The sequence below is a fragment of the Puma concolor genome, chromosome B3 (assembly GCF_028749965.1).
Source record: "Puma concolor isolate L17-30 chromosome B3, mPumCon1.1.hap2, whole genome shotgun sequence".
Taxonomy (NCBI): Eukaryota; Metazoa; Chordata; class Mammalia; order Carnivora; family Felidae; genus Puma; species Puma concolor.
In genome coordinates, this window is record NC_141672.1 from 101,654,838 (window position 1) to 101,669,626 (window position 14,789).

General features: G+C 35.9%; 1 protein-coding gene and 1 long non-coding RNA gene across 10 annotated transcripts in view; one reads left to right on the top strand and one right to left on the bottom strand.

Moving 5' to 3' along the window:
* TCF12 (transcription factor 12) overlaps nt 1–14,789 on the top strand; it is a 382,333-nt gene that overhangs the window by 145,054 nt on the left and 222,490 nt on the right. The gene's annotated exons all lie outside the window — the stretch shown is intronic.
* LOC147580239 (uncharacterized) overlaps nt 1–14,789 on the bottom strand; it is a 32,949-nt gene that overhangs the window by 16,860 nt on the left and 1,300 nt on the right. The window lies entirely within an intron of this gene.

Genomic DNA, 14,789 nt, shown 5'->3' on the forward strand with positions numbered 1-14,789 from the left:
ACACAGAATCTGAAGCAGGCTCCAGGCTCAGTACAGAGCCTGTCAGGAGGCTCGAACTCATGAACCGCGAAATCAGCTGAAGTCAGATGCTTAACCAACTGAGCCACCCAGGCGCCCCTTAAATGACTTAAGTTCAATTAATTTTTTTTATGAATTAGACCCTAATCATGAGAGTTCAAGATTTAGAAATCTGTACATGGCACTAAGTTTTGCTTACGTGGTGCTACACTATGCACGATTGTGAACAGGAGAGTTTTAGTTCATTCCATTAGAGTACTGTGCTAATGTCAGAGGTCTCAGCTGAGTGTCTTCTTAATGTGGTTACTTTTGTGTTTTGGTCATTAGTCATGCCCTTTATGAAGGCTCCCTTGCAAACATGCTGTTCACCAGTGAGAGTGGGGGGAATCAGTACAAGTAGATAAGTAAAAAGCTATACCTGCTATTAATAAACCTGCCCTTACAGTAATTAGCAGTGTTATTTTTACGTAAGAGCTTTTTTTTTAAAGTGACTTTGTTCTATGTATTCAGGACTTTAGATGATCTAGAATAAGAGCTGAATATGGTCTTCACTCAGATTAATTTGAGACCCCTTGTTGAATGGTATTCACTTAAGAACAGTTAAGAACTTGTGTGCTGTGTGACATAGATTTTTAAGTTCTATACTAGTATTGAACAGGACTGAGTAAGAATTAGTGAAGCTGGGCAAGCTGTATAGCAGAGGTGGAATTTAAAGTGAGCATTAAACCAACAAGACTTAATTAAATGTACAGGAGGTAGAAGTGCTAAGAGGAGTAATAAGAGCAGTGAAATGGTCGTGAATGATTCAGTGTACAGTGAATCTGCCTCATAGTTACAGTTGAGAGTTTGAAAGGTAAGACACTGAATGACAAGTCTTTGAAGGCAGGGTTTCTGTGTCTTGTGCGTCTCTGTATCACCAGTGCCTAGAATCCTCCCTAGACCATGAGTGTGTATGTCATAGTAAGAAATTAGTAAGTGTTTTCACTCCTAGGGTTGGAGGGAAGGGGCAGTATAACTGGATTTTCAAAGGCTTTGAGCATAGGAGGGATAAAACCCTGCACAATTGACAGTAAACATTTGTAGAACTGATGAGTAAATATTCCATTTCAGGTTGAAGAATTTGGGATTTATTCTCTTGGCAGTAGGGCACTGGAACTGTTTAGTTTTTAAATCTGGGGGTAATGTGTTTTAAAAGATTGTTTTAGGAAGGTTATATGGGCAGGGTATAATAAGCTAGTGAAACGTTATAAAATAGTGTTTTAGGAAGATTCAGAGAGACTCTATCAAAAAAAATCTAAGTAGGATATCATGAAAGCCCAGAATAATATGGAACAAAAAGGCTGCCTCAGGAGACATTCATAAAGAACACTCAGCGTAGGGAGAGTGGAGGGAGAAGAGAAGGGAGAATCAAAGATGATACCATTTTACAAGTCTAATTGACCTAAATTATTATAGTTGTACCTGCAGTATTAGAAATACTAATAATTAGGACCCAGAAGCATATGAGGAAGAGATGAAGGGCATACAAAGAGTTTGGTATTAGATATGTGATGGCTTTTAGGTAATGGCAGGAAAACCAAATGAAAGCTTCCAGCAAGAATTTGATGATTTTAGACCCAAAATACGGAACAGAGCTTAATCCTTGGAATGTGCATTTGGAAATATCATTTGATGGAGACCGTTAAAATCACAAAATTGCATGAGTTGTCCAAGGGTCGAGCATAAAATGAGAAGAACATGGGATGAAGAGCAGATACTTTTAATTTTCATATAAAAAAGGAAGTGATAATATGCAGAAATAGAGGCCCAAAAGTTAATGTTGCCTCGAGAGGCAACGTGGTTAACAGGACTGGATGCCATAAAGCAGAGGTAGGCAAAATATGGTCCATGGTCTGTCACCTATTTTTGTAAATAAAGTTTTATTGGAATACAACCACTTTTTATTTGTTTACATTTTATATATGGCTGCTTTTGTGCTACATAGTAGGGTTGAATAATTGGTAAGGAGAGTGTATGGTTCACAAAGCCTCAAATATTTACTCTGTGGTCATTCACAGTAGAGGTTTGCAGACCTCTGATACAGAGAGCTGAGAAATGAAGACCAGCAGGGGGCCTTTGTTATTTCATTTCAGGATAACCTTTGATGATCTGAAAAAGTTCAGTTTTATCTTAAAAACAAACATTTACTGAGAGCCTTCTCAATGCCTAACATTCAGATTTGGGCCTGGGTCTAGGAAGAGACTAGAAACTAGCAAGAGATTCATTAGTGAGTCAGTGAATGAATTGTAAGGAGTGAAGGTGGTCAATGTAAATTTTTGTTTTGTGAGTCTAGAAAGAAATGAGTGGCAATTTAAAGAGCATCTGAGTAAAAAAAAAAAATCTGAGATTTTTAAATAATAGGGAAAACATGAAGGAAAAATTTTTATGGAGTTTTTCTGAGAGGCAGAGTGTGTTTCCATTGCAGGAATTAATGGTCTAAGACTTGAACGCAGGGAGTACACAGGCCTCATTACAGGAAATGAATAGAATTGTTTGTGGAATTAAGTTAAGAATAGTAATTGCTCACACAGCTGTTTTTAAATAGCAAATTGTGTTAGGTAATCAGCAAAAATCCACTAAAATGTACTTGATAGTTATGCAGAAGCTGTTTTATTGGTACTGGCTTATGATCCTAATGGGTACTATAAAAACAAACAAACAAACTAAAAACCTATGTATGCAGTTTTTACGTTGGTATGCTATTGTATGTTTTTTGTTTAATGTACAATTGTAATGTTTTCATCTTCCTTTCCCCACCACCAAACCCAAATATAATTGTCTCATTCACAAAGAGTGGTACCGTGAACTTGATGAGTGCACAGAGCAGTGAGGTGTGTTCTCATTGAAAGGAGTAGTATCTATTTGATTGCTTCTCTGTCTTCCTCCCTAGACAAAAATGGAAAGTTTCATTGTATGGTTGGATTTAGTGCTACTAATTTAGTTTTTTTCTGTTTTTCTCTGTTTTTTTTTGGACTGTACTTTTGTTCTTTCTTTTGGATATGACTATTTCTCAGGACTCCCTTTTAATTTATTAGTTAGCTTTTTAGTGATGTATCTCCTTGGGCCTTTTTGGTAGCTTCTCTAAGGATGTTAATATATATCATTAACTTCTCACAGTCTGTTTAGAGTTAATATTGGTACCAGTTCACATAAGATGCAGAAATCTTGTGACCTCACAAGTCTGTTTAACCCTACCCCTGCCTTCCTTTATGCTGTATTTTTCATGTGTATTCTCTTTTATTTTTTAAGTTAATTTATTTTTGAGAAAGAGAGCAAGCATGAGCAGGGGGTGGAGAAAGAGAATCCCAAGCAAGTGGGATTCATGCAGTGTCAGCATGGAGCCTCTCACAGGGCTTGATCCTACAAACTGTGAAGTCATGACCTGAGCTGAAACCAAGAGTTGGTCACTTAATTGACTGAGCCACCAGGTACCTCTCATATCTATTACTTCTAAATACATTCTAAGTCCTATGAGAGATGTTATGCAGGCATACCTCAGAGATACTGTGGGTATAAAGCGAGTATTGCAGTAAAGTGAGTCAAATAAATTTTTTGCTTTTCCAGTACAAATAAAAGTTACATTTATACTATAGTCTGTTAAGTGTGCAGTAGCATTATGTCTAAAAAAACCAATGTATACATCTTAATTTAAAAATGCTTTATTGCTAAAAAATGCTAACTGTCATCAGAGCTTTCAGCAAGTTGTAATCTTTTCACTGGTAGAGGTTCTTGCTTCGGTCTTGATGCTGCAGACCAAACAGCATGGTGGTTGCCGAAGGTTGGGGCAATTTCTTCAAATAAAATGACAGTGAAGTTTGCTGCATCAATTGCCTTTTCCTTTCACAAACAATTTCTTTGTGACATCTGATGCTGTTTGATAGCATTGTAACCAAAGCAGAACTTTAAACATTGGAGTCAGTCTTTTCAAACTCTGCTACTACTTTGTCAACTACATTTTTTGTAATATTCTAAATCCTTTGTTGTCATGTCAACAATCTGCAGAGCATCTTCACCAGGAGTAGATTCCATCTCAAGAAATCACTTTCTTTGCTAATGCATAGGAAGCAGCTCCTCATCCGTTAAAGTTTTATCATGAAACAACAGCATTTCAGTCCCATCTTCAGGCTCCTCTTCTAATTCTGTTTCTCTTACTATTTCTACATCTGCAGTTACCTCCTCCATTGACGTCTTGAACCCCTCAAAGTCATTCACAAGGGTTAGAATTAACTTCTTCCAAACTCCTATTCATGTTGATATTTTCACTTCTTCACGTGAATTGTGAATGTTCTCAATGGCATCTAAATGGTGAATCCTTCCCAGAAGTTTTTTAACTGACTTTGCACAGATCTGCCAGAGGAGTTTCTGTCTATGACAGCTCTAGCCTTATGAAATGTATTTTCTCAATACTAAGACTTGAAAGTTGAAATTACTCCTCGATCCATGGCTGCAGAACAGAAGCGGTGGCAAGCAGACGTGAAAACACCATTAATCTCATTGTACATCTCCATCAGAGCTCTTGGATGAGGTGCACTGTCAATGAGTGGTAATGTTTTAAAAGGAATATTTTTTTCTTGTTTGTTTCCTGAGCAGTAGGTCTGAACAGTGGGTTCAAAATATTCGGTAAACCATGTTGTAAACAGATGTGCTATCATCCAGGCTTTGTTGTTTCATTTGTAGAACACCAGCAGAGTATTTTTAGCATGATTCTTAAGGGCCCTAAGGATTTTAATAATGGCAAATGAGCATTGGCTTCAGCTAAAAGTCACCAGTTGCATTAGCCCCTAACAGAAGAGTCAGCCTCTCATTTGAAGCTTTGAGAAGAAGCTAGGCATTGACTTCTCCTCTCCAGCTATGAAAATCCTAGATGTCATCTTTCTCCAACAGAAGGGTGTTTCATCTACATTGAAAATCTGTTGTTTAGTGTAGCCACTTTCCTTAATCTTAGTTAGATATTCTGGATAACTTGCTGCAGCTTCTACATAAGTATTTGCTGCTTCTCTGTTATGTAATGTGTCTCTTTTTCTTAACCACTTTCAACTTTTTCTCTGTATTTATTTTTAGTTGTCAGAGGTTTGACTGTTAGGTGCCTACATGGTTTTTTTTTCATATTTATCCTATTTAGATTCACTGAGTGTCTATAATTGGTAAGTTTATGTCTCTTATCACGTTTGTGGAATTTTTTATCATTATTGCTTTTATATTTTTAAATATTTTTAAAATATTTTTAATATGTTTTTCCTACTCTGTTCTCTTTGTTATATCATTATGCCTCTGTTAGACTTTTTAATGTCTTCCCTTAGGTCTCTAAGGTCCTGTTTATTTTTATTTTAGTAGTTTTTCTCTTTTTATCAAATTGAATTATTTCTATTGAGTGCTCATCAAATTTACTCTCTTTAATCTGTCATCACTATTCTTCCCTTAAGTCCATCCAGGAAATTTGTTTTTTGTTTTTTGTTTTTTGTTTTTTGTGGGTTATTTATTTATTTATTTTCTTAATTATTATATTTTTTTAACGTTTATTTATTTTTGAGACAGAGAGAGACAGAGCATGAACGGGGGAGGGTCAGAGAGAGGGAGACAGAATCTGAAACAGGCTCCAGTCTCTGAGCTGTCAGCACAGAGCCCGACGCGGGGCTCGAACTCACGGACTGCGAGATCATGACCTGAGCTGAAGTCAGCCGCTTAACCAACTGAGCCACCCAGGCGCCCCCTTAATTATTTTTTTTAATATATGAAATTTATTGTCAAATTGATTTCCATACAACACCCAGTGCTCAGCCCAAAAGATGCCCTCTTCAATACCCATCACCTACACTCCTCTCCCTCCCACCCCCCATCAACCCTCAGTTTGTTCTCAGTTTTTAAGAGTCTCTTATGCTTTGGCTGTCTCCCAAAATGTTCACATTTGAAAGAAGAGGTATCTTCAAAAGTTATAACAACAATAAACATGAACAAGCAATTTTTGAGCCCCAATCCTGAGAGCTGATACCTAAAGAACTTTCAAAACAATATCTGTCTCTCTGTGTATCTACCTATCTATCTATTCATTTATCAGGAAATTTGTTTTTTTTTTAAGATTTTTGGTATTTTAATTTTTATTTCTAAGGTTTATATGTGCTTTCTTTTTGTTTTCTTTTCCCTGTGAAATTTTCCATTTTTTCCTTCATTATGAACGTAGGTCCTTTATCTCATTAAGCACACTTACAATATCTGTTTTAATATCCTTATTTGAAAATCTCATTCTCTGGGCCATCTTGAGGTTGTTCTTTTGATTATCTTTTCCTTTGAGATTGGATCACATTTCATTATCAAGGAATTTGGGATTCTATTATGGGTATTAAGAATGTATTTGTGGAAATTTTGTTTTCTTTCATGTTCCTCCAAAGAGTTTTGATTTCTTTGTTTAAGTGAGCCATTAATTGGATTAGACTTAAAGTGAAAACTCTCTGTTGCCTGAGTTTGGCATCTGCTCAAGTCTTGATTTGATTGTTTTAGTCTCAGCTGCAGACTGCCTTGGGCCTGCCCTGTGAATGTGCTACAGGACTCAGCCAAGACTTGGGTAGAAATATACCAAAAATTTGGGACTCTTCTTTTTTGCATCTCTCCTCTTGGGCATTCTGTCATTACTTTGTGATGACTGTTGCTTTCCAGGCTCTGTACCATTCTTCTAGCTAGAAAGATTTTTTTTAATGTTTATTTGAGAGCTAGGTGAAGAGAGAGTGAGGGAGGAAGGGCAGAGAGAGTGGAGAGAGAGAGGATCCCAAGCAGGCTGCATGCCCAGGACAGAGCCCAACACAGGCTTGATCTCACAACTGTGAGACTATGACCTGAGCCGAAATCAAGAGTAGGATGCTCATCTGACTGGGCCACCTAGGTGCCCCTAAAAGATGTTTTTTATTGGAACTTTAGTGCTTACATGCTGTGGCTACTGCTTATGTGTAGGATAAAGCTTTAAGAATGGGAAATTCACTTGTTCTGATCCCTAAAATCTGTTAAAGATCATTCTGGTCTTTTCTTCCAAGTTTATGTTCTCATCCAAAATCAGCCTGATTTTGTTCACTTTCTAGAGCTTGTAAGTAATTGTTTTATATTTGTATTTTCCCCCAGAATTTATAGAAGCCTGTCTATCAGAGCTTACTGCATTGTACTGGAAGCTGAGCTTACTAGGTCACTTTTGAGGTTTCTGCAACACATTTTGTCATCTGCTTTTAAAAATAATACTTTGTTTATTTTTTATTTTTTTATTTTTTTTAAATTTTTTTTTCAACATTTATTTATTTTTGGGACAGAGAGAGACAGAGCATGAACGGGGGAGGGGCAGAGAGAGAGGGAGACACAGAATCGGAAACAGGCTCCAGGCTCTGAGCCATCAGCCCAGAGCCCGACGCGGGGCTCGAACTCGCGGACCGCGAGATCGTGACCTGGCTGAAGTCGGATGCTTAACCGACTGCGCCACCCAGGCGCCCCAATAATACTTTGTTTAAAAAGTAATTATTATTTTTTGAGTTGCTAGGCATAATTTTTCTATTTTGGGCCTCTTGTTTTTAACCCATCCTTAGTTATTGAATTATTATGACAGACAGTTACATGAATCCCTAATTTTATATGTTCTGAATCATTCAGTAAACATTTGAATGCAGAATACCACACTTCTGTTAGGTACCAGAAAAACATAGAGATGAACAAGAGATGCTCCCTATTATAAAGTTTTATTGGTAGAATGTAAATGAAAACAACCATCAGTGTTTAAGACAGAATAAGTACAAATTAACTTCTAAAGAAGTGTGATTAATTTAGGCTTAGTTGCTGGAGAACACTTCTCAGGAGGGGACATTTGATCTTAGGATGAATCAGAATTAGAAATTTAATAGGTTAAGGTTTAGATGAAGGTGGATATTCTAGGGCTAGGGAACAATAGGGGTAGAAGATGAATTTGGCATGTTTGGGGAGTGATTAATGTCCTGATGAGGTTGGGGGACCTTGAGGTTTTGAAGGGATATAGTAAGTACTGAAGCTGAAAAGGCAGATTGAGGCCACCTTGAAGAATGCCACCCTCAGGTGTGTGAATGTTAAACCTGAAGCAGCAGAGAGAGGATCACATTTGTGTAGTGAATGGATATGACCCAACTTGTGTTTATGGCAAGTTAAATGTGCTGGCAGTGTTAACTGTGGATTGAAATGGGAACATAATAGAAGAACAAGCAATACACAGTACCTGAACCCCAGGGTATTGTGTATGTAAAAAGAACAAATGTGATAGTTGGAAAATTGATGAGGTAGAAATTAATATGAAGAGTGACTAGTTAAGGAAATAGGAAAGAAGAATGTTACCAAGTTAAAGAGAATCATTACGTTTCTAACTACATTTGTAAATATCCCAACATCATGCTGAGTATATGAATCTTTTTGGAACATGTTTTATTTAAAATTCCTTTTATAGCAATGTGTTATAGGCTGTACTATAATGAATACAAAGTGATTTTTCTTAGGACATGTGATGAGGTCATTTCACAGTTGTGATATTTAAGGTCTGTAGTTTCTTTAGCTACCAAGCCTAGTGAGGATTTAATTTCTTTAAAAGTTGTTAGTAATTTTTGCTCTTTGGGAGTAGTCATCTGGTTTATAGAGTCATTTGCAATCTAACTACTTCTCACAGAGTTTTTAAAAAAGTATATTTATTTAGAAGACTGGTTTTGATTACTGTGTAAAAGTAATGATAAGCTAACAAATAGGGAACCTGGTATAGCCTCACTTTTATTAAACTGATTTTATTATTTCCACTCTATACATTCATTCTTCCGTAAATATTTATTAATACCTACTTGTGTCAAGCATGTTCTAGTTACCAAATGGTTAAAGCTGAACAAAACAAACTACATCCTTATTTTGATGGATTTTTCAATCTGTTGGAAAAAGACAGTAAACATCCACCTATAAGATGACATTTGAACAGAGACCTGAAGGAAATTAAGAGATCATTCAGATATCTGGGTGGGAGCATTTTATAAAGAGGAAAGGGCAAATGGAAAGATCCCAATATGGCCCCTTGCTTTTGCTCAAAAACACCAAGCAAAAGCAGGGGCCATGTTGTTGAAACAGATTGATCCAAGAGAAGGAAGACTTCGGTAGATTTTGAGCATAGGAGTGACATGATTTGTTTCTAAAGGGTCATTCTAGTTGCTGTGTAAAGAATAGACTGTAGAAGGAAAAGAAGAATAGGGACCCTTTAGGAGACTCTTACAGTAATATATGTCAGAGATGGTTGATGGCTTGAACTGAAATGATCATGTTAAATATAGTGAGTTACAGACTTTGGAAATGTGTAATATCAATCTAATGGGATTGTACTATTGAGAGACCTTTTGCTGAGAGTCCTCCAGAGTGTGAGAGAGACAATCAAGCCTGTTTTTAAGAGTTGACTGCCTAAGTGCCTCTATGGAGGAAAACAACTGACAATGTTGTTTAGATATAGGGCTTTGGTATTTGTATTGGAGAGGAGGAGTACAGGTTTCCCCCACTCTGCAAAAGTTCACTTTATGCCACTTTGCTTTTACTAAAGACCTACATTTGTACCTGTTTTTGGTAATTGAAAGAAATTGGAAGAGGATATTTGCTTTTACAAATGGTAATTGCTTGTTTACTTTTTGCCATTTCAACTTACAAAAGTCTTTTTGTAGGACATTTTATAAGAATGTTCTACTTTCAGATAGCAAGAGAAACAAAATACCAGGTCACCAGATAGCTCCCAAGGTAGTACAACATACCTGCTTGCCCTCTGGAATTTCGTTTCAGTCTCTGGCCATCAGGCTGTATCTCTTGTTTGTAAATAGGTAGACTTGCCATTTTCTTTGGATCCTCTACTCTGTTTAAATTACTGGAATGTCCTGCTGAATTGTATCTTTACAGGGTATTTATTTAGAATGATGTGGTTAATAACATAGCAAAATAACTGTGTTTGAACGTTATTTTCAAAATTATTCATTTTCTTGGAATTAGTCATGTATTTACTACCTTACTGTAGTGTATTTTGGCACTAGAATATCCCTACTTGTAAATCTTTGTTCTTAATAATACCAAATGGAAATTGTGATTGAACTTTAAAAGGTGACCTGTGATTCCTTTTGCTCTTCTTACTGTTTTTATTTTCTTATCTACTTTTAAAAAGAATTAAATTGTTTCTTTTGACTGCTCTAGGTACAGAACCCTAATATTTCATAACTTTAACAAACCTTTATAATCACTGTTACATTTTTCATATGAGGCACTGTGTCTTAAATTCTCTTAAATACACTTACAATTTTAATATTATCATAGCTTTTCCATTTTGTTTTTGTTGATGTTTAGTATAACAGCAAAGGTGTGCTATTATATTCTAATTGATCCTATTTCACAATGAATTTCGAGAAAAACACATTGGTAGATTTATTTCATGAGAATCTAAAATCATACAATAGAAATGGTGATGAGTTTTACTTGTGTTTTGTTTTACAATTGATGGCAACCTGGGAGTGTTATCTAAACAAGTGTCATTACTCCACAAATAAAATTGAGGGAAACTATTGAAGAGATACATTCATAGCTTTGGTTATTTGACATAGTCATCTCCAATCAGATTTCTTTCATCAAATCATTTATTGAATCACCTTATAGCAGATGGCAATCCTGCAGTCTACATTATCTTTCCCTTATTTATAACAGTGTTGGGATTTGATATTTTTGAAGTACGTTTTACTTGCTAAGATAAGAAAACTTGATTTCACTGCTCCTAGAGCAGTATGTGTGTGTGTGTGTGTGTGTGTGTGTGTGAGAGAGAGAGAGAGAGAGAGAGAAAGAGAGAGAGAGAGAGAGAGAGAGAGAGAGAGAAAGATACAGTCTCCTGTGCTCTTCCTTCCAACTTTATATATGGCCCTTTTTCATAAGGATAGATACTAAGCAAGTGGCTGTAGTGGTTTTTTTTTTTTTTCTTACCAGCTTTACTACAGAGATACCCTTATTCATCTTCACTCCATTCTTAGTATTGTCCCCCTTCTTCCTTTTATTCCTTCTCTGCTCAGTAGTCTCTCTACCTACTACTAGAAATATTTTCCCAATTCTAGACCTGTGTGTCACTTTACCCTAGTCTTAGTCTCTGGCAGCAGGTTATTGGTAATAGTGGCAAGTAGGAAAATATGGAACTGCTCAGCAGCTTTTCTCCTCATTCACCCCTTTTACCTCCAGGCAGGGAGGTCTTCGCTGAGCCTCACCAAACCATGAGTATGCTTTATGTATACAAACTCTGTACTGTTTTGGACCCATATGGTGGAGGGCATGGGGAGCAGAATAGATGCTGAGGGTGTAGAAAAATCATTCCCCCTCCCAATCTGTTTTCAGTTTTTCCCTGGTGGTTAAAAACCTAGAGAAATCTATAAGACTCTGTGCTAGGAGAATGAAAGAAGAGATAAGATGAAGTTGTAAGCATAGTTTATGGTTAACTTGAGAGAGCACTTTTGGTCAAAAACTAAAGATGGTAGCAGGAGAGAGGAAGCAGGTGTAGACCAATATCTGAGTTCTTCATAGAAAAGAGTAATGTCATATGTTAAACTTTACCAAGAAGTTTACTTGCTCCTTGAAGAATTTTGCTCTCTGACATCTCAAAAACTCATTTTTTTTTACCTCTAATTCCTTCTCCAGGGTCCTAGCCTCTTAAAAAATTGCCTGTGTATGTAGTGACTTATGATTTGTTTTTAGTTACTTTTCCTATTAAATGAGAAAGTAGCAAATTGTTTCACTGAATTTACAAGCCATTATTTTTTGATACAAGCTTAAAAAATATAATGTTCTTTACTGGAAGATATTAAAAAATAATATGTATACCTTTTAAATTGTGACCTACAGAATCAAAATATATATTGGATTTTAATTGGTTCCATATAAAAAAGCAGGGACTTAAGAGAATCTGTATATAAAGATTAAAAAAGAAAAGAGTCCTTTAGTCTCTATATTAAAATATTGATGAACCCTTTTAATCTTGTTGAATAGAAATAGAATAGTTTATTAGAAAGTTAAGCAAGACTCCCAAGGGTTTCTGCTACTTAGTGTGATTGTTAAACTTTCTCTTATATCCACCATTTTAATCTATCAGTCGTGGAACTAGCTTCTCTAAAATTGTTAAATTGGAATGCATAGACTAGAAATGGGAAGGAAAGAAAATATATGGCAATGGTGGTTCAGACATATCTTAATAGAAACGTTTTTCTCCCAATCACAGTATTGCAACTATATTTTCTTGTTGATAAATTTGATTTTGATCAATTTGTATAAATTTTGATCAGTTTGTACAGTTTTATATTAAGTTTATTTTCTGTGTGTAATTTCTTTTTCTCTGCTTATCTTGGTCTTATATCTGAGGCTTTGGAAAATTTATTATTCCTGTCATATGTCTGTTTGTACAGCCATTGTCTTCAGCAGAAAGGAGTCATTGATGCTGAAAGATGACTCTTGCCTTTGTCAGTGCCAGCCACGACCTTCTACTTAGAGTCTGGTTATGTTAACAATAAAACTAAAGAGCTCTGAGTTTAAAACCTACCCAGATCCTTGTTATTCTATAGCATCCTTTGAGCCCCCTGCCGTGTCCACTGTCCTTGGTATGTCATACTGTTTAGCTGTTGGCTTACTTAATTACCATCTCATTTAATTAATCTTTACTCTTCTTTTATGCTGTGGAAGTAGTGTCACTTGATGCAAATTGAGTATGTGTTTTCACATAATTTTAGATCTTTAAAAAATTTTGTCTGAGATGTTTTCTGTAATAGGCACTCACCTTTTTGCATTCTCTTTTACAGAGATATGTAAATAACACATAGGCCTCATATTTGTTACTCATTTGATGTAAGATGATTCAGAGTCATAAAAAGAATAAACTATAGTCTGATCATTTTCATTAAGATAGGGTCATCAAAATAAGTTTCTATTCTCTGCTCTTAACTATCACTGTATGATTCCCCTCTTCTTCTCAACCCCACCATTCCACTTTTTGTCTCCATGAATTTACACCGATGTAAGTGGAATTGTACAGTATTTGTCCTTTTTGTGACTAGTTTATTTCACTTAACATATGTCCTCAGGTTCATCCATTTTGTAGCATGTGTAGGAGTTCCCTCCATCTTTAAGGCTGAATAATATTCCATTGTATGTATATGTCACATTTTGTTTATCCATTCATCTGTCAGTGGATACTTGAGTTGCTTCCACCTTCTGGCTATTGTAAATAATGGAATAGAATATGGGTGTACAAATATTTGAGACTCTGCTTTCAATAGCCAATTTGACTTTGTATTTCACTTTGGCTATATAGTATAAAAAATGTTAAAAAGACATAGTTGCAAATGAAAAGTATGATTTAAAAAAAACTTTACATAAAATTATTAGCAATTCATAAGTAGTATTTATTTTGTGTGTTAATAATAGCCTTTGTCTTGGATTGGGCCTCATAGGAATTCTGGCTTCTGTTCTGCAGTGTTGATTACAAGGAAAATGCTTGGAATATAGCCTACAGATAACTGGTGATACTGGAGAGATGGTAACGAAGTGTGTTTTTACATGCTATTACCCCAATTTGTAGAATCTTTTTTAAATCTAGAGTTTTAGTAAGAATTATCCAAGCATGAACAAAACACTGTGTATTTTTATTCGTGATCTCTGTGTTTTCAAGGTATCTGGTTCTCTTGAAATTATGCCTTGAGTGTTTTCTGTAGTAGGTATCCATCTTTTCTCTATAGTATTTTTAAAAACTTTTAAAATTATACATCAGTCACTTAATATAGGAAGTACAGATTCATAAAAAGAATAAATTAGGGTCCTACCAGCTGAATTAGTAATTCGTATACTCTGCTTCGGAAACTCACTCCTCCTTGCCTGCTTTTGTCACCTATGGACAATTGGCAGTTCTGTCCCTTCAGCTGGCAGTTCTGTCCATGTGAAGTGGCTTGGGAATCCTGGCTGGTTACTGGAAAATTTGTGGTATTTAACTTATTACAGATCACGTTCTCCTCTAAATCACAGAGGATTTTGAAAAAAAATTGTTTTTAAGAAAAAGAAGTTCTAAACTTAGCAGAATGTTGTCTTTGTAGCATCAGTTTTCTCATGCAAGAATGTAAAAAAGGCAACTATTTGTGTTTATTTCATCATAGAAAACTTGGCAAGGGTTGGGAAAGCATAAGCTGTTAGGAGTCAAGGATAAAAAAGACTGGTCCTCAGAACAGAAAAGGGAGAGATACATGGATTGAGAGGTCTCCCGGTTTTTCAGCTTTTTCTAGGGATTGATTGGAAGGTAAAATAATGGAACCAGAGCTTCAGAAGGCACATTAAGGAGCACAATGAACTGATTTTTTGTAAATGGTTACTTATCTTTTTTCACTTTGAGTTTTCCTTTGCAATTTTCATAAGTGTAGACCTACTCATTTAGAATCAGATTTTAGGGGCACCTGGGTGGCTCAGTCCATTAAGCGTCCCACTTTCGGCTCAGGTCGTGATCTCAAGAGTTCGAGCACCATATAAGGTTGACTGCTGTCAGCACAGAGCCCACCTCAGATCCTCTCTGCCCCTCCCCTGCACATATGCACATGCGCTGTCTCTGTCTCTCTCCAAAATAAGCATGAGTTGTCACATTTTTTATTAGTTTCGATATAACTAATATAGATATGATATGATTTGGTATAGTTTGATTTAGTTTGATATCTTCAGTTAAGAATATC